Source organism: Bubalus kerabau, chromosome 3, assembly GCF_029407905.1.
Source record: "Bubalus kerabau isolate K-KA32 ecotype Philippines breed swamp buffalo chromosome 3, PCC_UOA_SB_1v2, whole genome shotgun sequence".
Taxonomy (NCBI): Eukaryota; Metazoa; Chordata; class Mammalia; order Artiodactyla; family Bovidae; genus Bubalus; species Bubalus kerabau.
Window position 1 is genome coordinate 24,042,080 of NC_073626.1, and position 25,328 is coordinate 24,067,407.

At 44.1% G+C, this 25,328-nt stretch overlaps 1 pseudogene; it reads left to right on the forward strand.

Moving 5' to 3' along the window:
- Positions 1–14,015, forward strand: part of LOC129647194 (BOLA class I histocompatibility antigen, alpha chain BL3-7-like) — a 47,477-nt pseudogene extending 33,462 nt beyond the window's left edge.
- The last annotated feature ends 11,313 nt before the right edge of the window (positions 14,016–25,328 follow it).

Sequence of the window (25,328 nt, forward strand, 5' to 3'; positions counted from 1 at the left end):
TGAAGAAATCAACTTAGGGCTCTAGTTAATAAGTCTCCTGGGCTTGAAAGGAGTATTTTCATTCTAACCCCTCTGTCACCATTTTAGCTTGCTTGACAGGTTTATCCACACTCTTGCAACTAACGAACATGATTGTTCACAACACCCCAAGCATAACCTTCGAGTGATAAAAAAGCTTTATTAGAATAATACTACATTGTTGAGCCAATGTTTGCTACCGAGTTTCCTTGTCCTTTACCCAGTGTGCACCTGGGAGTGCATTAGCTAGTATAGTTGGTATGCAAGAAACGCAAGCAGTAGCCTTGGCATTAGCAACATCAGACCTTTGAGTTAATAAGTTCTTTCTTTGTTGTAACCCACTGCACCTTTGCTCCATAAGAATGTAACATTATTTAGTAGATTGGATGAATAAAGAGAAACACTTTAAGGGAAAACAAGTTTTCTGGTTGACCAACCTTTATCAGAAAAGAGTCATAAAATGTTGGCAGGCCACAGGGCCAGAAGATAATGTACATAACACAAAGACCCTTGTAAATGAAAAGGTATGCAGAAAACATCCTGGTCCCTATGAAGGTCAAACTGATGTAATGTTGAGCTGACTCTGCATGACTTTGTATCTTTTACTTCTGGAAATGTGTAACTCAAGATATAAAAGCTCCTTCTGAAAATAAAGCTGCAGACTCAGCTTCATCAGAGCTTGGTCTCCCTGTGTCTTTCATTCTTTCTCTTTCTCTCTCTCTCTCTCTCTCTCTCTCTTTTCAGGCTGATTCCCTGGAGCACAGAGGCTCTCTGAGTTCACTTTTTTGCCCGGGCTTCTAAGACCCAATCGAGAAGGCGCTCTGCATCTTCACTCCAGAGAGAAGGCGTTCTGCATCTTCGCTCCTTTGAGAGGGCACCTGTGACCTCCATGAACAGAGCAAGTCCCGTGTCAGGGGCTTTATTGGCTTTCTGTGTAAACCAAGGACTATCAGCCTCTTTACTGTCTCGCCGATGCCGTTCATCCTGAGGGTATCCCTGGATCCTGCAGGGCTGGACCCCGGTAAAAACTGGCCCTGCACAGGTGTCTAATGAATGACATTTTGACAGCAGAACCCCCTTGACAATCATGCGCTGCCATGTTTTAACATGGGTCCCCTGAAGAAGCAAGTAATTCAGATGCGGCTCTGAAGAGCAGATTACCTCACCTTTTTCTTGCCTCCAATGTCCTTTTCCTATGCCTAAGACTACCCTGCTTGGGAGATGGGGTTGGGGAGGAGGAGACAGGCATTTGGCTTGTAGGATGTTATTTCCCCCACCAGGGATTGAACTCGGGGCCCTTAGCAGTGAAAGTGCTGAGTCCTACTCACTGGACCGCCAGGGAATTCCCCTGGCCTGCTTCTTTGTCCTGGAAATATCGCAAGCCCCTGGTCTTTGGGGAAGAAAACATTCGATCTGTCCTCCCGTCACCTCACTTGGCTGCATTGTGACTAAATCCTTTCTCTGCTGCCAACCTTGGCATGTTGCGGTTTTGACTTGCTGCTAACTGGGCAGATGAACCTGTCTCAGTAACATCCTCACTTCCAGGAGGGCTCTAGGCTTTACAACCTTGCCTTCTGCCTCCCACTTGCCTTCCAGACAGCAGCAGTGGAGGGAGGTGCAGGCAGAATGGCTTCCTTTAGTAGAGGCTTGACTGGGTGGGCTGGGCGGGGCATGGTGCTGGCCAGTCAGAGGCACCTGAAGAAGAGCTTGGGGCCTCGGTCCAGGGCGCACCCTTTGGGGCCCAGCTAGCAGGCAGGGCATCACGGTCCTCAGCAGAGAGACGGCTGCTGCACCATAACCTTGTGCCAGAGGCCCAGGCCCAAGGGCCTGGACAGCACAGCCTGACAGGTGGAGGAAGCCGAGGCCTCGGGACCGATCCCGGAGGGCAGCCAGGAGCTCCTCCAGGCCAGTTCAACTGATCTCAGGGTGGGCAGACAGGTGAGTGAGACCAGTGAGAAGCAGAGACGGAGACATCAGTTCAGAGCTCTTCAGGCCACGTTGCCCAGGTGGTTTGCTGACAGGTTCAGTTACCCCAGGCACAGCCTTTCTGGATCAGGTAGCTGACCAGGGTCCATGAGGCCTGGGTCACTCTCACTAGCAGCCACAGTGCTTAGCTCCAGATGCAGGAGGCTGTGAGCCGGCAGACTGCTCAGGGCCTGGGCTAGGGCAGTGGCGCCCAGGCCATTGTAGGACAGAGCCAGTGTCTTCAGGCACTGGGCATCTTGGAAGGTGCTGCTCACGGCCTCCTGGTGGTTCAGGGAAAAGCTGGGGCCTAAGTCACAGGCTTGGAGGTAGACGGTGCTGAGCGAGCGGCAGACCCGCAGGATGGAGGCCAGAGCCTGGCCACAGCCATCCCACCAGGAGTTCCCCTAGCTGGTGGCAGACGGCGGCCTCCTCCTGCAGCTGCTCGCTCCTCTGTGCTCTAGCCTTGGTCTTGCTCAGCTGGCAAAACTTGTGGTCCAGCCTCATACTCAGGGGTTCCTTCACCCAGTCGCCCCACCCGGGGTTTCGGACATCCGGTGTTCTCCATCGTCATGGCTGCCACATCTCTTTTTGAGTTAGTGTTTTCATTTTCTTCAGATAAACATCCAGAAGTAGAATTGCTAGATCACGTGCTAGTTCCATTTTTAATTTTTTGAGAGATCTCCATACTGCTTTCCATAATGGCTGCTCTAATTTTATATTCCCACCAACAGTGCATAGGAGTTCCTTTCTCTCCACATCCTCGCTCACATTTGTAGAAGACTTTAATTAAAGTCCAGCTTATCAATTATTTCTTTCATGGATTGTGCCTTCGGTGTTGTATCTAAAAAGTCATTACCGTACCCAGAATTCATCAAGGTTCTCTCCTATATCACCTTCTGGGTGTTGTATAGTTTAACATTTTACATTTAGGTCTATACTCCATTTTGAGTTAATTTCTGTGAAGGGTGTAAAGTCTGTGTGAGACTGATGTTTTTTCATATAGATGTCCAGTTGTTCCAGCACCATTTATTAAAGAGGTTATCTTTCCTCCATTGTATTGCCTTGCTCTTTTGTCAAAGGTCAGTTGACAATATTTATGTGGGTCTATTTCTAGGCTCCTCATTCTATTCAGTTGATCTACATTGTTCCTTAGCACCCACAGGGGATTAATTTCAGGGCCCCTCAAAGATACCAAAGTCTGTGGATGCTCAAGTCCCTTTTAAATGATGTCATAGTGTTTGTACATAACCTACACACATTCTCCTGTGTACTTTAAATCATCTCTCCTCCTCCTCCAAGTTGCTTCAGTCGTGTCCCACTCTGTGCGACCCCGTAGAGGGCAGCCCACCAGGCTCCCCCGTCCCTGGGATTCTCCTGGCAAGAACACTGTAGTGGGTTGCCATTTCCTTCTCCAATGCATGAAAGTGAAACGTGAAAGTGAAGTCACTCAGTCGTGTCTGACTCTTAGCGACCCCATGGACCGCAGCCCACCAGGCTCCTCCGTCCACGGGATTCTCCAGGCAAGAGTACTGGAGTGGAGTCCCATTGCCTTCTCCAAACCATCTCTAGGTTACTTCTAATACCTGTAATACAATACCTGTAATTGCTATGGAAATGGTTGTAAATACAATGTAAATGCCATATGAATAGTTCCCAGTGTGTAGTAAACTCAAATTTTGCTTTGGGGAACTTCTGGGAATTTTTTTTTTTTTCATCTTGGGGGCAGTGGTTTGCCCTGTTTCCTCTCTTTTGTGAATTCTAGAAGAACTGGTAATTTTTCAGCTCATTCAGGTTTTTACTTGTCTTAAGGACAGAAAGGTGATTTCCAAGCTGCTTATGTGTAGAACTGAAACCAGAAACTCCCCAAAGATCTTTTCACGGAACTTCCATTTTCCATTTCTAGAAAAGATGGGCTATAGTATGTGGACAAATCCTTCCACTGAAAAGAGGCAAAAATACCATGTTAAACTCAAAAACCATCTTCTTAAAAGCATCAATGAGTTGACAAGATAGTAATAAATGACTTAGCCTCCCAAAGAAGGGAAGGATCCTGCTTGCCCTTCATAGAGAACAGTGTCCTGGAAATGGAGAAACAGCCCTGTAAGTTTATTGCACCAGAGTCCAAACATGGCAGTCCTACACTTCCAGCTCTTCGCCCCAAGTTCCCTACGTTTTCTACCCATTGGTCTTCCCTTCCAAACTTTAAACGAAGTTTTTAAAATTCTGATTATAATGTATATGGAAATTCTAAAATATGTGATAAAGTATGTTCACTATAGAAAATTTATAAAATGATAAAAATAAATGATAATAAAAATAGCTGTAGCCTTTACACTTGGAAATATTCTGTTGTATTTTCTTCTAGTTTATTATATAAACTGATGCTGCCCAGGTGCCAAAGCTCTAAGTTGATGGGCACAGATCTCAGTGCCCCCAAGCTCTGTGTCTGTATCTCTGCCTTCCAACTAGTGATGATGGATGGTCCTGCACCTAGCCAAGGTCACCTCTCAGCTTGAGCATAAGATTGGGCCCCTGCTTCCCCCAATAATCAACTTCCTAGTCTCTACTGTATCACTCATTCTTGCATACAAATGTGCTGTAATATTAATACCTCTCATTAGAACAAACAAAATGAAACCAAATAAATGAAAACAAAATGGTCCCATTAAAATCCACCACTTGATGCCATATCCCCCTCCAACCAGTGCCCCATTTCTATGACTTTCCTTATAGAACAATACTTGAGTCCATGCTCTCACCTACTGTGCTGTCTTTTATTTTTATCAGATACATATATGCACATATCTTGAAAAATAAATACTACTACAAGGCCTGTTAATGGAAATAATTGAATAAGTGAAAGTCACTCAGTCATATTCAACTCTTTGGAACCCCATGGATTGCAGCTTCTGTCCATGGAACTCTCCAGGCAAGAATACTGGAGTGGGTAGCCATTCCCTTCTCCAGAGGATCTTCCTGACCCAGAGAATGAACCCAGGTTTCCCGCATTTAATGCAGATTCTTTGCCATCTAAGCCACCAGGGAAGCCTCCCAATCTTCCATACATCCCATTTCTGATCCCAGAGCCAACCTCTTTAACTTTGTGTCTGTTCCTCTTATTGGTATTTCTGTTCCTCTAAATAGCACATTCAAAATACTCCATCTTTGTTTTTGTATGTGTATCCTTTTAGTGAATTAGCTCTCTTTAACATACCACAATCCTTCAAATAGTTGTTTTATAATTTTTATTAGCTCAGTGTTCAGTGTCTACATTATTATGACCGTATAAACAAATGCTACTCACAGCTAAGCATTTAGTAGACTGTGATAATTTTTCTCCCTTGAATTTTTAAAAACATTGTTCTGGAGTTAATAAATGTCTTATTCCTTCATTTGCTTAGTTTCTGTTGTATTGATTATGAGATCACTCCCAAACTTTCCTCCACAGCCTAAGTCCTTATGAATATATTCAAGCACATCAGATATTCTACTAACTTCGTCTCTTTGCACACTTTCCCACGGCCCTTGGTGCTGCCACATGGAGACAGGTTCCTTGCTCGCCTGGGCGTGGATGACATTCGGAATCTCCTTCACTTCAGCCCAGGCTGACCTCTGCCTCTCTTTCCTACTGGCTTGCCCTGTTGCCTGGATCTCACATGTTCCTCTCTTTGGTTTTCAAACACTTTCCCTTTACTCCATCTTGTTAGTATCCTGAGAAAGGGAACATGTAAAGTAAAATATTGAAACTCTAAATATCTAAAAAAAAATCCCCTGGAGAAGAGCATGCCAACCCACTCCAGTGTTCTTGCCTGGAGAATTCTATGGACAGAGGATCTGATGGGCTACAGTCCATGGGGTCTCCAAGAGTTGGACATGACTGAGTGACTAGCGCGCGCACACACACACATACACACAAATATCTAAAAATGTCTAGACTACTAGCACTTACTCACATGCTGCTGCTAAGTCACTTTAGTCGTGTCTGACTCTGTGCGACCCCATAGACGGCAGCCCACCGGGCTCCCCCGTCCCTGGGATTCTCCAGGCAAGAACACTGGAGTGGGTTGCCATTTCCTTCTCCAATGCATGAAAGTGAAACATGAAAGTGAAGTCGCTTAGTCATGCCCAACTCTTCTCGACCCCATGGACTGCAGCCTACCAGGCTCCTCCATCCATGGGATTTACCAGGCAAGAGTACTGGAGTGGGGTGCCATTGCCTTCTCCACTTACTCACATAGTGACTTGGTATAGAATTCTGTGTTGGAAATAATTTCCCTCAGAATTTAAAAAGCATTGCTTCAGCATTTTCTAGCTTCTCCAGAGCAGATTATTTTTTTGCCTCTTGAAGTTTTCAAAGTCTCTTCTTTTCAAAAAAATGTTACTTACTTTATTTTTGGTTGCGCTGGGTCTTTGTCACTGTCCAAGGGGTTTCTCTAGTTGCACTGAGCGGGAGGCGGCTCCTCTTGTTGTGGAGCACAGGCTCTAGGCTTGAGGGCTCAGTAGTCGGGGTGAGCATAAGGGCGAGTGGGCTGTGTAGTTGCGACACACAGGCTCAGTAGTTGTGGTGCCTGGGCTTAGTTGCTCTGGGCATACGAAATCTTCCCAGACTAGGGCTCACACCTGCGTCCCCTGCATTGGCAGGTGGATTCTTATCCATTGTGCCACCAGGGAAGTGCTCAAGGTCTCTTCTTTTGCACCCTTTTCACCAAAATTTCACCTGTGATATATCTTTGTGTGGATCTGGTTTCATCTTCTGTGCCGAGAACTTGGTTGGGACCATTCAAAGTATAAACTTTTGTCTGTCAAACTCTGAGAAACTTCCTTGAAATTTTAAAAACATTTGCTACTTTCCATTCATTTTGAAACTTATGTTCTTGATGTGTTGGAATCCCTTGCTGATAACCCAGAACTCTTATGGTTCTTCTTTCCTTCTTGCCATTTCTTCTCCATTTTGTAGCACTAAATGGAAGTACAATTTAATTTTCTAATTCTTCTATTAAATTATTTATTTCTGTGATCATATTTCTAATTTCTAAGAGTGCTTTCTTCTTCTCTGTATACAATAGTATGTAATTCTGGTCTTTTTTCATATGCCATATCTTTTTTGCATCTTTTATATATTATTGATTATAGTCATATGGAATCCATTAGGTCTCTTGATTATCTTCTTTTACGATTTCTGCTAAATGTTCATTTCCCTTATGACAGTTAAAGCGCCATATCACCAGGCTCTTACCCTTGCTCTTCCTTCTGTTTCCAGGAACTAGCAGATCCTGACCCACTGGAGGCCTCAAAACATATCCTGGATGATTTAGTGTGGCTCAGGCAGTTAGGCCACACTGTCACTTGATGCCCTCCTGACTTCTGAACCTAGCAGCCTCTTATCATAGAACATTCTGGAACACTGCAACAGTTCACTAGCACGGGGTGCAGAGTCATGCCTGCTACCTGATGGACAGGGAACTAATGGAAAATAAGTCACAAAGGTTTCTGACGGAAGATATCCTGGGTTCAATCCCAACCCCAACTCCACCACCTCCTTAAACTCTCTCAGTACAAAATGATCACAAATTGGGTGCTTCATGGGTTTGCTTTGAGGATAAAATTTGACCATGTAAATCACATGGTCTTATTGCCTGAGACATATTAAGTGTTCCTTTATTCACAGTTTCCATTGTTATAATGGGCTTCCCTGATGGCTCAGACAGTAAAGAATCCACCTGCAATGCGGGAGACTTGGGTTTGATCCCAGAGTGGGGAAGATCTTCCCTGGAGGAGGAAATGGCAACCCACTCCAGTGTTCTTGCCTGAGAAATCCCATGGACAAAGAAGACCGGCAGGCTACATACAGTCCATGGGCTCACAAAGAGTCGAGCATGACTGAGCACACCATCACTATATTGACTACAGCATTTAGATAAGTTCCAGTCTTTTGCTTGTGTAAACCACAACTCAGGAAACATCGTTAAACACATATTAATATTTTTGAGACAGGTGTGATTATCTTCTTAGGATAAATCCTTTTTAGGAGTTTAGTGATTTCTCTTTTTTGCTTTTTTTCTGGCCGCATCATTCGGCATGTGGGATCTTAGCTCCCCAGCCAGGGGTTGAACCCATGCCCCCTGCATTGGAAACGCAGAGTCTTAACCATTGGGAAGCCAGAAAAGTCCCAGGAATTTAGTTATTTCTGCATCAAAATACAAGCACACTTAAACTGTGGAGATGATTTGCAAAAGTGCCCTTTAGGAATTTTACACTACTTTGGGTGGGAGGGAGGCTCAAGAGGGAGGGATATATATATATACTTATGGCTGATTTACCTTGTTGTACAGCAGAAACCAACACAACATTGTAAAGCAATTATCCTCCATTAAAAAAATTTTTTATACTACTTTATTTCAAAGTTGTAAAAAGCCTAACTGCTTATTAAAATTTAATGTACTCAATTCTTTTATTCCCCCCTCCAAATTCTATACTTCAGGATAGAGATGAGCAAAGGAGTCTGTATTTTAGATAGCTTTCTGTGAGTGGTTGAGAAAGTGGGCTTTGTACTTACCACACTTAATTTTATATTGTATAATGTTTTGGTTGCCTTCCCTTGTGGCTCAGCTGGTAAAGAATCTGCCTGCAATGCAGGAGAACTGGGTTTGATCCCTGGGTAAGGAAAATCCCTTGGAGAAGAGAACAGCTACCCACTCCAATATTCTGGCCTGGAGAATTCCATGGACTTTATAGTCCATGGGGTTGCAAAGACTTGGACACGACTGGGTGACTTTCACTCACTCACTGTTTTGGTATCATTTATATTTAGACCATATTTATAGAATCTAATATTCAATTACTCAATTAAATGTTGCCTTTACTCCTTACTTTGCAACCCTATAATATTCTAAGAGTAAACATAAATTAATAGAGTTGGTAAGAAGAGGAGAAAAAAAGAGATTTTTTCCCCCAATACTACGACCAGTATTTTTCCTTATACTGACAATATCCTCCTCATTCACTTTCATCTCTGACAAACTGATCTATTTTGTTATATTCCATTTCTTAGTCCACATTTTCATTTTTGTTCACATTTATTGCTAATATATTTGTTTGACATTTAACCTATGTTACATGTCAAAGAATTTACACAAATAATGGTGCAAGATAAAGGAACAGCTGGGAGCAGATGTGTAAGTACAAGTGGGCAAAAGACAATATGATTGAGAACCGCAAGAAACAACAGATAGTACATAAAACTTCAATATTTTAAATTGTAAAACAGAAAATAAAGCAACCCAGATATTTTGTGTAAAGAGAAAAATGACAAGCTTGAAAATGCCATCATGGAGCATTAAGAATCAGATTTACTCTCTTGTCTTACCCAATGACGAATTCAGATAAACATATGAAACAACAGTATTCAGACCCTGGACATCAGGCAGCACAAGCACTGTGGCTTCTACAAATAAGAAAACGAACGCGGCAAGGCCTACAATTGTCCAGTTTCCTTCCTGGAGAGAGCTTCCAGAACACAGTGTGGGAAGGGAGGAGCCCTAAGAGAGCCCAGCAGTCCCAGTGAGTTAAGGGGACAGAGTTGAGAATTGCAGAGACCAGGATGTTAGAATTAGCAGACAGTGACAATAAAAGTTACTATAGATTATTATAGGACTTCCCTGGTGGTCCAGTGGTTAAGACTCTGCCTTCCAATGCGGGGGGCACGGGTTTGATCCCTCGTCAGGGAACTAAGATCCCATACATTGCACAGTGCAGTCAGTTTAATAAAAAGTTACTATGAACGTACTTCTTATGTTCAAAAAGTTATACCAGAGACATGAAAGATGTTTAAAAGATCACAATTACAATTCTAGATGAAAATGTCTGAGATAAAATACACTGGATGTGTATTGGTAGACTGGTAGATTATGGTAGATGTGTAATGGTAGATTTGACATTGCAGAAGAAAAGATCAGTGACCTTGAAGACATAAACATAGAAACTTCCCAAAATTACATGAAGTAATAATTATTAAAGTGTATTATTAAGTTTGGACATACATTCAAGCAACATTATTCATAATAACTAAAACACAGAAATAACCTAAATGTCTATGAACACATGAATGAATGAATAAATAAAAGGTGATATGTCCACATAATGCAATATTATTTGACCATGGAAAGGAATGAAGTACTGATTCATGCTACAATGGGGATGAACTTTTGAAAGCAAAAGTATTTTGCTTTGTGAAAGAAGTCAGTCACCAAAGATTGACATTGTATTATTCCATTTATCTAACGGGTCCGTTTCCTCGAAGAGTCAGACACGACTTGGTGACAAGGGGCCTTAATAAGTGAATCTATAAAGACAGAAAGTAGATGTGTAGTTGCCGAGGGCTCACGGAATGCTGGACGGAAATGGGGATGACTGCTTAGAAATAATAGATGTGTGGTGATGAAAATGTTTTTGAAAATGTTTTTGGAGTGATGAGAATGTTCTAAAATTGATGTGTGGTATTTGTTGCATTAGCTCTATGAACATAGTAAAAACTACTGAGTTTAAACGATTGAATAATATATGTGAATTATATCTCAAAATAAACTGTTCTAATGAAAGTGATGGCTCAATTAAATGAAATATAGATGCCAGAACTGCCATGGGAGTTTGTAGAAAGAAAGATGAAAAGGTTCAGAGAAGGGGGCACGCTAATCTGAATCTATGCTATAAAACTGGAAAACACACAGGTGACTGTTTCCTTGCAGAGACCCAAAAGATACTGTTTATCAGGCAATAAGGAATGCACACGTAAGGGGAGTATCAAGCTCATTGTGTCTGTCCTTGGCGAGCTGGGGCTGACTCTAGGAGATAATATCACAGAACTTAGCATTAATGTCTCCTTAGCATTAGTGGGGATAATAAGATCCCAGAAAGCCAGAGGACAGGTGACAGCAAGTAAGAAACCAAGTGAGCAGAATCGTCAAAATAGCCATCATTGTCAGAATTGAAACCAGAGAAATTCTGACTGTGAGGAATTTTGGAAATGGGTAACAGACCATTACACTCCTTGGGGCAAGATAGAAGGGCAGCTTACAAGAGTGTTGTCTAATATTTGAGCCAGTAGAAGAATGACAAATAAGCTGAAGGCTAAGATAAATGGCCTCAATAGAAAATTATGATTCCTTGACCAGTTTCCAGATGTCAGACCCAGAATCCATTAATTAGAGGCCCCCATAGTTTCTGTAACACTATAGCAGGAGTGGTACATTTGTAATTCCCCAAGTCCTTCACTAAAGGAATCAACGGCCACAATACACTGAAGAAAGAAACTGCCCAGATCTTTGCTAGGCTTATTAGACACAGAGTCCAGTTTGACACTAATTCTTAGGGAACCAAAGCACCGTCATGGACTCCAATTAGAAGAGATGTAGATGAGGGCCAGGAAATAGTTTGTGTCCTATCTCAGGTCCACCCATGTCTCAGTGGATTCTCTGTGTCCACACATCCCCCCTGTGATTATTTCCCCAGTTTCCAAATGCATCATTGGAATGGCCATGTTTAACAATTGCTGGAACCTCACATTTGTTTGACCTGTGCAATAAAAGCTTGGTGATAATATAGGCCAAGTGGAAGCCCATTAAATAGCCTTTGAACCTTAGCCAGGATAGAAAATTAAACCAATTTTATATCTCAAGGGCAATGAAAGTGCTTAATACCGCCCTTGAATACACAAGGGATGTGGGGTGGAGCCTGGTCCAAATATATTAGCAGTGAATTTGCCAGTCTGGTTCTAGCAAAAACTGGATGGATCGTGGTAGATGACAGTGGACTGCTAAGAACTTAACTCGAATTAGCTTAATTGCAGCAGATGTGCCGAATGTGATTTTTAAAATTAATTTATTTTTGACTGCACTGCTGAACAGGCTTTTCTTTAGTTGGGCCAAGAGGGGCTTACTCTCCATTTGTGGTAGGTGGGCTTCGCATTGTGCGGGTGCCCTGTGACCCTGGCCATCATCTTGTGATCCATGACTTTCTCCCTTAAGGCCTGTTCTCACCCTGAGAACACCTTAGGAGGCCTGACTCCAGCTTTTCTGAGTCATTCAGCCTCCACCAGAATCAGGACCTTTAGTCTGTATTCTCCCCCTCACATTTTTAGAGCTCCTATCCTAGTCTCTCATTCGAGAAATTTCCAAGGACTAATGTAGATCATCCCTGATCTCTGAAATGAGGCTGTTATCTAGCTCTTGTGCTGCTTTTTTCAAAACCACGGTCTTGAATGTTCCATAGCTCAGAGGGTAAAAAAAGTTCATAATAAGTCTGGGTATCTGATGTGCAGCCTGGTGACTATAGTTAATAATAATCCTGTATTGTATACTTTAAAATTGATCTTAATCATTGTCATCACCCCTGTCAAACAGACACACACATAAGGCAAGTTCATGAATACATTAATTACCTTCACAGTGTACATATATATCAAAGCAACATGTAGTACACACTAAATGTGTACTGATTTGTTAAGTATACCTCAGTAGAGCTGGGGAAAAAAATCACTGTCTGTCCTTTCTCAGGATGATCACATGATGCTGTTTAAGTGACCCATGGAGGTAACACAAACTGACTTTTCTGATTCTTCCTCAGACCCTTCAAAAGTACATGTGACCCATCACCCCATCTCTGACCATGAGGTCCCCCTGAGGTGCTGGGCCCTGGGCTTCTACCCTGAGGAGATCTTACTGACCTGGCAATGCAATGAGGAGGACCAGACCTAGGACATGGAGCTTGTGGAGACCAGGCCTTCAGGGGACGGAAACTTCCAGAAGTGGGCAGCCCTGGGGGTGCCTTCTGGAGAGGAGCAGAGATACAAGTGCCGTGTGCAGCACGAGGGGCTTCAGGAGCCCCTCACCCTGAGATGGGGTAAGGAGCGGGTAGGAATGGAGCTTCCTCTCAGATAAAGCAGGAGCCCTTCAGGACTCAGTTCAGCAAGGTCAGGACTCAAGCCTGAGGTCAGGGCCCCTTCCCTTGCCTCCACAGAACCTCCTCAGCCCTCTGTCCCCATCATGGGCATCATTCTTGTCCAGGTTCTCCTCGTGGTGGCCGTGGTGGCTGGAGCTGTGATCTGGAGGAAGAAGCACTCAGGTAGGGAAGGGAGGGAGTGATCTGAGATTTCTTCTCTCACTGGGGGTTTCAGCCCAGGTAGAAGTTTACCTGCCTGGTTATTAGAAAGTACCCTCCACACACATGTGGAGTCTGGATCTGATGCTAACATTTTCCTTTTCTAAAACACGTGTGTTATGAAAGACAAATTTTTCACCTTCCTAAGTCCAGTTGGGGACCAGGTTTCCAGCACTTGAAGGTCAGAGGGAGGTCCTTGCTGAGGACAGACCTCCAGGAGGGCAGGTGGCCCAATCTTACTTCTCTGTGTTCCTGATTCTAGCATGAGTTTTGACCACAGTTCCAGAAAGTTCTCTGGGGTCCAGGACTAGGGGTTCCTGTAGGGTCTCATGACTCAGCCTTCTCCCTGGCCTCTCACATGATATTTTCTTCTCACAGGTGAAAAAGGACAGACCTATACCCAGGCTGCAAGTAAGTATGGAGGGGGTGATTCCTGAGACCCTTGTGAGGGTACAGACAGGAGGTCATGGGGGGCTCACCCTCCTCAAAGTGCCTTCTCTAGTTTCTCTCCTGTGGGTTCTGACCACGTCCTGGTCTTGTTCTCCCCCAGGCAGTGACAGTGACCAGGGCTCTGATGTGTCTCTCAAGGTTCCTAAAGGTGAGACCCTGGAGGGTCTAGATTGGAAGGGGGATTGGGTCAGAAGGGACACATTGGGTGCTGGGGATCTTTGAGTGGGACATGTGAGCTTGTGGGGGACTGTGGAGAATGTCAGCCCTTCCATGACTGACCTGAACTGGTTCTGATTCTTTTCTCTCACAATGTGAGACAGCTGCCTTGGGGGAACTGAGTGATGCTCAGAGCCACTTTGTGACATCAGATCCCCTGACCCCTCTTTCTGCAGCTGCATCTGAATGTGTCTGTTCTCCTATTAGCGTAACATGAGGAGTTGGGGAGACTGGTCACCCCTGCCCACCACGCCTCCTCCCACCACCCTAATGTTCTCTTCCCTGATAGACTGTCCTGTTCCAGCAGAGATGGGGCTGGGCCATCTCCATCGCTGTCTTTGCTTCATATTTACTGAGTAATGATGTCTTATTTCCTTTTTGAAGGTAAAATCTGTGTATATGAATTTGTTTTTACTAATTGGTGCCATGACAGGGGATTGGATAATAAAGGTGACGATTCCTTAAGTTTGAAAGAGGAAATAAATTAAAACACCAAGAACCTTCCAGATCCATCCACATGTTTGCTGTGCTGAATCAGCTGCAGGAGAACAGGAAGAGGCTGTGAGGAGCTGAGTGTGGACAGGGCTGTGCCCAGTCAGTGATCTGTGCCTGGTAGCCATGCATGCACTGCCCATGCGCCGGGCATGGTCACTCCTGGGCTGGGTCTTAGTCTCCATTCCATTGTCCTCGTCCCCTCAGTAAATCCTTGTCCCACCTAGGACCTGTGATCATGGACTGAGAAGTCACCTGGGCCTTGTTGTATCTCCAGCACCATGGGCCTGGTATGTTTCTTAAATGATTAGCCTAGGATCAGGCCTTGGTCCAATCCTTAGGTCCTGTCATTTTTGAATGTGTTTATATTTTGCTTATGTAGTTATTGGTATTATTGTTGTTGGTGTAATGACTGTTCTTTTTCATGTGTAGAGTCCTGGTCTCATTCTTCTCTGGGTGATCCCATCTCTGAGAGCAGCAGGGGTCACTTTGCCTGTCATTGTCCCCACAAGTCAAGGGATCCATGCACACAGGATCTCAGCTGTGTCAAGAGAGAAATTTCAGAGCCATCCAGCTCTTGCTCTCCTTCTAGAGATTTTGCTGGATTCTTCTTTCCAACTTTTCTTCATCTTTTTAAAGGAACCACGTGATGGAACTTGCAAAGAGGAGGGACCCAATAGTTTCATATCTTGACTTAATTTTTGCTGGACTTCTCTCTTCTCTGCAGTCTGCCCCCTCTTCTGCCCTTACATCTTCTAAAGCCACTGTTGGCTCCCATCTCAATGCATGGATTTAAAAAAGCAGAGTCTAATAAAATCACAGCAGGTTGAATATAGGAGCCGGAAGCAAAGGATCTTCCTTTCTGAAGAGACAAAGAGCCTTGTGTGTGGTGTGCAGGCTGATCGGTGTGGGAGGGAAGGGAGATCAGCCTTTGTGAGCAAAATACAGGCGGCACTGAGGTCAGTGCGAATGGAGGTTGTGCTGTAACTGCCACGAGACAGCATGTGGCCTGAGGTCACATCAATAAAGACACTATCTCTGGAATAGGGAAGCGCTTTACTGGCCATTCATTCAACTGATATTTGTTGTGTGATGGAGACATGACACACTCTTTTTGAATCTAGGAGAACTCAGTGAACTAATAACTGACAAACCCTGTCTGCCATGTGCAGTGTTCTAGGGGGAAGGGGCAGAGCATGACTATGAGCCTAGTAAGTGAGGGAAGTGTTTCCCTTACAGGTTGGTAAGTGCTCGGAGGTAGGTGATCCAGAGTATGAGTGTGTGGGGACAGGGAAGGTGGCTGTGTTACTAGAGTGGACAGGGGCCTCACTGAAAAGGTGACCTTTGAGTAAAGATGTTGAGAACATGAAGGAATGTCCACAAGGAGGGCTAGGGGAGGTTCTCTCCAGGCAGAGGAGCCTCCAGTGCAAATGCACGAAGGCAGGAGAGTGTCTGTGTTCAAGGGAGAGCCAGGAGGCAGCTGGGGCTGAAGGAAAAGGAATTGTGATGAGAGCCCATGTCTGGCCAGATCCTGTGGGCCTGCAGGATGTTAGAGGGGGTTGATTTTATCTCAGTAAGCTGTGGAGTCATAGGATAATACCAACAGAGGAGGACCCGCTGTGACTGCTCTCTGGAAGGGTCAGCCAGGCTGCTGTGCAGAGTCAGGAGGTGAAGGGCGAGGGAGGCGCAGAGGAGCCTGAAGGAAACAGCACAGGGTCCAGGCTGGGGAGGCTGCTGCTTGTCTGGGGTGTGAGCAGGGAAGATAGTGGTGAGTGAGTGGATTCTTGATCTATTCTGAAAATGTATTTTACAGCACATCATAGTGGATTACATCTCAGTTATGAGAAAGAGTAAAGGAGGACTGCTAAATTTGAGATTTGCAAGTAAGCATGTGCGGCACCTACTGTGGAAATGAGGGGACTCTGGAAGGAGCATATTTGAGGAGGCATCGCCATCAGCATTTGGTTTAGGGAAGTGGCAACTGAGTTGGGGTTACTAGTCTAGGGTTTAGGTGAGATGACCTGACTGCAGAAATAGATGGAACTGGTGACACCATATAAATGATGTTTAGACCCTTGAGAACAGATGAGATCACAGATGAGGGGAGAATTGGCTATAGAAGCAGAGGGACGAGGACTGAATCCTGAATCCCCCGCACTATGGGAACCTATCAGACCACACACCTGAGCAGACGGCACCATTCTGACGTCCAGATGGCACATGGAAAGGGGTCCTGAAAGACATGAAGGAATGTCCTTCACCTGCATTCCTCTTAGAGACAAAAGGTAAGGAATAGACTTATAACATGGTTGGGGCTGATCTTCAGATCACACATTTCATAGCAAGAACACACATCTGGATTCCCACCTGGTTGTGCACCAGCCTCCCTGTATGGCTCGTTCATAATAGATTCCCAGACTCTGTGCCCTACACTCTAGATGGTGGATCTGGGAAGAGTCCTGAGTATTTTGTAACAAGCTCTCCAAGCAGTCCTGAGCAGACTGGGATCCATTGACTTTAAAGATCAGGAAATATTAAGGCGGGGTAAAATGTTTTTTTTTTTTTCCTGAGGGGAAAAAGACAAAACATTTGGTGCGAGTTACATGTTGTTTCTGCCCTGTGCTATTGCCAGGCTGAAAATTTAGGAAGTGATTATCAGCTCACCATAAAGAGAGTCTCTGAGTTTCTAAGAGAGTAGAGTAAATTTTTTCCACACATGCAGAAGAGGTAATCATGGGACATTATTCAGTTGTCAGACAAAGCAATGGTGGCTATTATTTTGCAGTACAGAAGTGTATCAAATCAACAATTGTACACCATAAACTGATTCAATATTTTATATCAAGCATAATAGAGCAGAAAGAAAAGTCTCTGAATCCTTGCTTTCTGAGTCTTCCCTGCATGGTATTCTTAGGTAGTTCTGGGTGGAAAAAAAAAGATTTCAAATTGTTCTAAATGGAACAGAGAGAGGCACACTTGTGGTTTTGAGTTTATTTCAGGGAAAACCACTGAACAGCCTGAGGCCACAGCCGGAAACAGAATCCTCAACCCCACCCTGGTCGGGTCCTACACACGAACCCCTTCCCCTGCAGGTGAGCACAGATACCCCTGTTCACAGCACTGTCAGCCCTGATGCTGGACAATGGACCCTGGGCTAGACCTGCTCTCTGCTGCTCCTGACACCTGGCCGTCACCCTGCTATCCCTGCCCCGTGTGCCTTGTGTGCCTAAAGCATTCAGTGCAGTTCCAGTCTCTCTGTGGCACCATGTCCTAAGGAAGAATCCAGCATGTGGTAACCCACCTGGTGGAGCCTCAGCCTCTTTCTACCTGCAGGAATATTTAGGAAGCAAGGTTTTCTGTCTAATGGAGGAAGCTGTCTGCCTTCCACCAAGATCATCAAGTGTGAAATTCCCCTCATTTGGGAAGAGGGTACAGATTCTGGGGTTGGAGGAGAGTGAGGGAGGGGAAAAGAATGACAAATTTCAATCTTTTTGAGCAGTGATCTACATCAGAAGTTGGTCTGCTACTTTGTAACCAATCAGGTTGGATAAATGAATCAATGATGTCTTTCAACTTCTTCTGTGACGTTGCATTATGAGGGCCAGTTTCTGTCTACTCTAGTTTATACTCTCAGATAAGTGGAGTGCACTTCTGAATGATGAATTGATTACTCAAAATGTCCTCCAGCTGCCATTGTCTCTTTCCAGGCTTAAAAAATAAGATCTATAAGTCTTCACAGGACCCATACATATATACTGACATTTTATTGCGTATTAACTTTTTTAAGATAGGCAAATTCCAAAGAACGTTCAAACTACTGCACAGTAACCCTCATCTCACATGCTAGCAAAGTAACACTCAAAACTCACCAAGCTCAGTTTCAACAGTATGTGAACTAGAACTTCCAGATGTACAAGCTGGATCTTTAGAAAAGGCAGAGGAACAGAGATTAAAGTGCCAACATCCGTTGGATCACAGAAAAAGCATGAAAGTTCCAGAAAAACATCTACTTTGGCTTTATTGACTATGCCAAAGCCTTTGACTGTGTGGATCACAATGAACTGTGGAAAATTCTTCAAGAGATGGGAATACCAGAACACCTACCGGCCTCCTGAGAAACCTGTATGCAGGTCAAGGGGCAACAATCAGAACCCGACATTGAACAACAGACTGGTTCCAAATTGGGAAAGGAGAACATTGGGAAGGCTATATATTGTCACCTGGCTTTTTTAACTTCTATGCAGAGTGAATAGTGAAAGTGGCTCAGTCGTGGCTGACTCTTTGCAACCCCATGGACTGTCCATGGAATTCTCTAGGCCAGAATACAGGAGTGGGTAGCCTTTCCCTTCTCCAGGGGATCTTCCCAACCCAAGAATCAAACCCAGGTCTTCCACATTGCAGGAAGATTCTTTACCAGCTGAGCCACAAGGGAAGCCCAAGAATACTGGCATGGGTAGCATATCCCTGCTCAGGAGATCTTCCTGACCCAGGAATCAAATGGGGCTCTCCTGCATTGCAGGTGGATTCTTTACCAACTGAGCTATCAGGGAAGGCCTATATGCAAAGTTCAGTTCACTTGAGTCACTCAGTCGTGTCCGACACTTGCAACCCCATGAATCACAGCACTCCAGGCCTCCCTGTCCATCACTGACTCTCAGAGTTTATTCAAACTCAGTTCCATCGAGTCAGTGATACCATCCAGCCATCTCATCCTCTGTCATCCCCTTCTCCTCCTGCCCCCAATCCCTCCCAGCATCAGGGTCTTTTCCCGTGAGCCAACTCTTCGCATGAGGTGGCCAAAGTATTGGAGTTTCAGCATTAGCATCAGTCCTTCCAATGAACACCCAGGACTGATCTCCTTTAGAATGGGCTGGTTGGATCCTCTTGCAGTCCAAGGGATTTGCAAGAGTCTTCTCCAACACCACAGTTCAAAAGCATCAATTCTTCGGCACTCAGCTTTCTTCACAGTCCAACGCTCACATCCATACATGACCACAGGAAAAACCATAGCCTTGACTAGACGGACCTGTGTTGGCGAAGAAATGCCTCTGCTTTTGAATATGCTATCTAGGTTGGTCATAACTTTCCTTCCAAGGAGTAAGCATCTTTTAATTTCATGGCCGCAATCTCCATCTGCAGTGATTTTGGAGCCCCAAAATATAAAGTCTGACACTGTTTCCACTGTTTCCCCATCTATTTCCCATGAAGTGATGGGACCAGATGCCATGATCTTCGTTTTCTGAATGTTGAGCTTTAAGCCAACTTTTTCACTCTTCTCTTTCATTTTCATCAAGAGCCTTTGTAGTTCCTCTTCATTTTCTGCCATAAGGGTGGTATCATATGCATATCTGAGCTTATTGATAGTTCTCCTGGCAATCTTGATTCCAGCTTGTGCTTCTTCCAGCCCAGCGTTTCTCATGATGTACTCTGCATATAAGATAAATAAGCAGGGTGACAATATACAGCTTTGACATACTCCTTTTCCTATTTGGAACCAGTCTGTTGTTCCATGTCCAGTTCTAACTGTTCCTTCCTGACCTGCATACAGGTTTCTCAAGAGGCAGGTCAGGTGGTCTGGTATTCCCATCTCTTTCAGAATTTTCCACAGTTTATTGTGATCCACACAGTCAAAGGCTTTGGCATAGTCAATAAAGCAGAAATAGATGTTTTTCTGAAACTCTCTTGCTTTTTCCGTGATCCAGAAGATGTTGACATTTTGATCTCTGGTTCCTCTGCCTTTTCTAAAACCAGCTGGAACATCTGGAGGTTCACAGTTCACGTATTGCTGAAGCCTGGCTTGGAGAATTTTGAGCATTACTTTACTAGCGTGTGAGATGAGTGCAATTGTGCAGTAGTTTGAGCATTATTTGGCATTGTCTTTCTTTGGGATTGGAATGAACTGACCTCTTCCAGTCCTGTAGCCACTGCTGAGTTTTCCAAATTTACTGGCATATTGAGTGCAGCACTTTCACAGCATCACAGCATCATCTTCCAGGATTTGAAATAGCTCAACTGGAATTCCATCACCTCCACTAGCTTTGTTCGTAGTGATGCTTTCTAAGGACCACTTGACTACACATTCCAGGATGTCTGGCTCTAGGTGAGTGATAACACCATCGTGATTATCTTGGTCATGAAGATCTTTTTTGTACAGTTCTTCTGTGTATTCTTGCCACCTCTTCTTCATATCTTCTGCTTCTGTTAGGTCCATGCCATTTCTGTCCTTTATCGAGCCCATCTTTGCATGAAATGTTCCCTTGGTAGCTCTAATTTTCTTGAAGAGATATCTAGTCTTTCCCATTCTGTTGTTTTCCTATATTCTTTGCATTGATTGCTGAGAAGGCTTCTTATCTCTTCTTGCTATTCTTTGGAACTCTGCATTTAGAAGCTTATATCTTTCCTTTTCTCCTTTGCTCTTTGCTTTTCCTCTTTTCACAGCTATTTGTAAGGCCTCCCCAGACAGCCATTTTGCTTTTTTGCATTTCTTTTCCATGGGGATGGCCTTGATCCTGGTCTCATGTACAATGTCACAAACCTCCGTCCGTAGTTCATTAGGTACTCTGTCTATCAGATGTAGTCCCTTAAAACTATTTCTCACTTCCACTGTATAATCATAAGGGGTTTGATTTAGGTCATACCTGAATGATCTAGTGGTTTTCCCTACTTTCTTCAATTTAAGTCTGAATTTGGCAATAAGGAGTTCATGGTCTGAGCCACAGTCAGCTCCTGGTCTTGTTTTTGCTGACTATATAGAGTTTCTCCATCTTTGGATGCAAACAATATAATCAATCTGAATTCAGTGTTGACCATCTGGTGATGTCTATGTGTAGAATCTTCTCTTGTGTTGTTGGAAGAGGGTGTTTGCTATGACCAGTGTGTTCTCTTGGCAAAACTCAAGTAGCCTTTGCCTTGCTTTATTCCGTATTCCAAAGCCAAATGCCTGTTACCCCAGGTGTTTCTTGGCTTCCTACTTTAGCATTCCAGTCCCCTACAATGAAAAGGACATCATGCAAAATGCTGGGCTGGATTAAGCACAAGCTGGAATCAAGATTTCCGGGAGAAATATCAATAACCACAAATATGCAGAGGACACCACCCTTATGGTAGAAAGTGAAGAGGAACTGAGGAGCTTCTTGATTAAAATGAAAAAGGAGAGTGAAAAAGTTGGCTTAAAGCTCAACATTCACAAAACTAAGATCATGGCATCCAGTCCCATCATTTCATGGCAAATAAATGAGGAAACAATGGAAACAGTGACAGACTTTATTTAGGGGGGCTCCAAAATCACTGCAGATGGTAACTGCAGCCATGAAATTGAAAGATGCTTGCTGCTTGGAAGAAAAGCTATGACCAACCTAGACAGCATATTCAAAAGCAGAAACATTACTTTGCTGACAAACGTCTGTCTAGTCAAAGCTATGGTTTTTCCAGTAGTCATGTAGGGATGTGAGAGTTGGACTTCATAAAGAAGGCTGAGTACAAGAAAACTGATGCTCTTGAACTGTGGTGTTGGAGAAGACTCTTGAGAGTCCCTTGGAATGCAAGGAGATCAAACCAGTCAATCCTAAAGGAAATCAACCCTGAATATTCATTGGAAGGAGTGATGCTGAAGCTGAAGCTACAATACTTTGGCCATCTGATGCAAAGAACTGACTCACTGGAAAAGATCCTGATGTTGGGCAAGATTGAGGGCAGGAGCGGAAGGGGATGACAGAGGATTAGATGGTTGGATGACATCATCGACTCGAGGGACGTGAGTTTGAGCAAGCTCCAGGGGTTGGTGATGGACAGGGAATCCTGCTGTGCTGCAGTCCATGGGGTTGCAAAGAGTTGGATACTACTGAGCGACTGAACTGTACTTTTGTATTTCTTTGTACATGCATTTGCTGAGGAAAGTATCTATGAAATTGATTAGTTACATGTGACCCACACAAAAGTCTTTTAAGTACTAGTTTAGACACCAAGCTATAATCTCTAGTCCATGAGTCTTAGCAGATCCATGACATGATAAAAACATTCATCTTTTTCCTGGCAATTACCAGTCTGGGTCAAGATAAGGTAGTTTAATTGCTTATGCTCACTTTCAATGTCTGTATGTTTCTTACTGTGAGCTGATCACAAGCATTTCCCAAACCATCACTGACTCACAGAAGACATAAAGTATCATTGGTTTAGATGGACTTGTATTCTGACAACTACCCTGGTGCCAGAAAAATAGCAGAATTGAAAAAATAGGCCTTGGAGAGTCCATTTTTAGTAACAAGGGTGGCCTGGTTTTAAGGTTTACTTGGCCATCGAAAGCAAATAAAAATAATAGATTAAGTATAAAAAGCTTCTGTAAGTACAGTACTAAGAGAATAAATGTTTAGGCAAAACATAAATGTGGGCAATATTTCAGAGGGAGTTGTTTTTACCCTTCGGGCATTAGCCAAATCCAGAAAAATCTTCCCTTTGGTTTGCTCGAACTTATGAGCTGTAATAGGAAATGTAGCCCAGAGCTTGTTCATGTGGGGAGCATAGGTGACTTCCCCTCCTTGAAAGTCCAGAAACCAATATTCATATCCTTGGAGAGGATGTGGAGAGTTTGGAAGCATGGAACCTGCTACTGGGAATATAAAATGGTGTTGGAAAATACTCAGCCAGGACAGAGTATTAAAGGCAATATTGTGTCCTAGGGATAATGAAAGAAGTTAATGTCATCCTCAAAGACTTACAGGATGTAAGTGTGGTGGTCACATCATATCCAGTTAATTCAACACTGTGGTTCTTGCAGAAACTGGCATGATAATTGCCAGTGACAGAGAGACAACTGTAACTCTCAACCTGGCTACTTTCTTTTCATTTCCTACCTTTATATTTCTACTTACAAAGTTCTCTCTTTTAATTCCAAATAACCTGGAAGTTTGCCCTAGTATTTTTGGAACATAATTTTGATCTGGATATATGAGGAGTGAGACCCAAAACTTTGGACTTGAACTCTCTATTATTTTGGTCTCTGCATTCCTAACCTTAGTTCTGTGAGAAGCCATGTGGTCAGATGATCCCAGAGTCATCCTGTGCTTGGCAGATCTAAGGTGCTCCCAGTGTTCCCTCCTCTGGGAGCAATACCTCTGTATAATACTCACTTTTGCAACATAAGCTGCACTCGTGACTCTCTGGTAACATTAAGGAGATTAATAAACATACATTTTGGGATCACGAGGAAAAAAGATATGAGGGACCCGTGGTCAGCTGTCTCAGGACTGGCTGTCCAGGCCAGGCTGGGGAAGCAGAGATTCCACAAGGAGGATAAGTGACCTGCATTCCTGTCCTACCTGAGAAGTTCCTCCTCTAGGTCTCAGCCTCCGCAGGCCTGTCCTCAGACAGGAGGACAAGGAGGAAGAGACCACCAGCAGAGATTCTCATGCTGTCTGGAATGTGAAGGAAACTGTCTGTAAAGAGGACAGGAAGGAACGTGAAGAGACAAACGCCCCCAAATGGATACCTGGTGACCAAAGCCTCCCCTGTCAGACCCCACAACTGGGAACATGAGGAGGATAACATCTCCAGGCTCCCTGTGCTGCCCTCCACCCCCAACCCAGCTCTCCCTTCCTCCAGCTCACAGTAATGTCCCTGGAGCCAGGGGTGACACTGTAAATACATCTCTGCTCACCTCACAACAGACCATCATGAACACACACTCCTGGGAATCCTGTTCTCCCGATATGTATTAATTCACTCTGTGCAGCCGAACCCAAGTAACACTGGTCTCACAGGAAGGAAGCTGGTGTGTGTCTCCCAGGACAGTGAGGCAGGGAGATCCAGGGCTGCTAGGGCGGCTGCAGGGCTGCTTGGGCTTCCCTGGTGTCACATGGTAGAGTTCACCCCACTGTGCAGAAGACTCAGGTTTAATCCCCAAGTTGGGAAGATCCTCTGGAGAAGGACATGGCAACTAACTCCAGTATTCTTGCCTAGAGAATCCCATGGACAGAGGAGACTGGAGAGCTATAGTCCATGGGCTTGCAAAGAGTCAGACACAACTGAGTGACTAACACCTTAACCTTAGGGCGGCCCTGCAGCACGAGGTTGTCCAGGCATCCAGGCCCCCGTGACCTTTCCTCTCTGCTCTCCCTGGGACCTTGCGCTTGTTGGCATGGACCGAGGAACCTAAGACCACGTTCATGGTTCGGGAGCAACCAGGGAAAGCAGGGAAGGAGGAAAACTTTCTTCCCTTGAAGATCAAAATTCAGAAATTTACACCTGTTTCATCATATTGGCGAGAATTTAACCATGAGGAGAAGCAGCCTCAGAGAGATTGGAGAATGAGTATATTTTAAATCTGGGTGACTTTGTCTAGGAAAAAATTCTATTATTATGGAAGATGGAGGATTTTTCCTATACGTAAATGTTTAAAATCAGGAGTGGAGAATCATTATTATCAATATCTTAAACTGAATTAGATTTGTATTTTAAAAATAGAATAGTCTCAGAATATATTGCTAATTGATAACAAAGTTGTAGATAGAATGCATGCAAAATACCATCTTACAAAATGGACTCTCCCTCTAGAATACTGTCTAAACTGTAACACTTACCTTGTCCAGCGAAGGAATGTGGAAAGATTTTGGATGGGATGGAGAAGGAAATTTACTTTTCACTGTAACCCTTTATGTCATATGGACTTTTTAGACTTTATGTATGTATTAGTCGGTTGAAGAAAACCCCACACTGATTTGCTCATCATTTGTTATGTGGTTACTAGATGTCAGGCTCTGTACTGGGTCTCAGTGAGTGACACACCAAGGGATTCACAGAGGGGTGGAATGAGATGTAAATGCAACCTAGTCTATAATTAGTTGTTGGGAAACAGCTTCCAGGAGGCAGGGAACTGAGGGAGAACCTCCTGTGTGCCAGGAGTGGCGCCCCCTGCTGGGGACATGAAGAAAACTGAGGGCTATGCTCTGGTGACCTAAACCTCTCATCCTGATGAGGGTCCATGCCAGCCCATGACTTCCCTGGACCCCTGCTAATCTCTGTTGTCCTTGTGTGGGAAG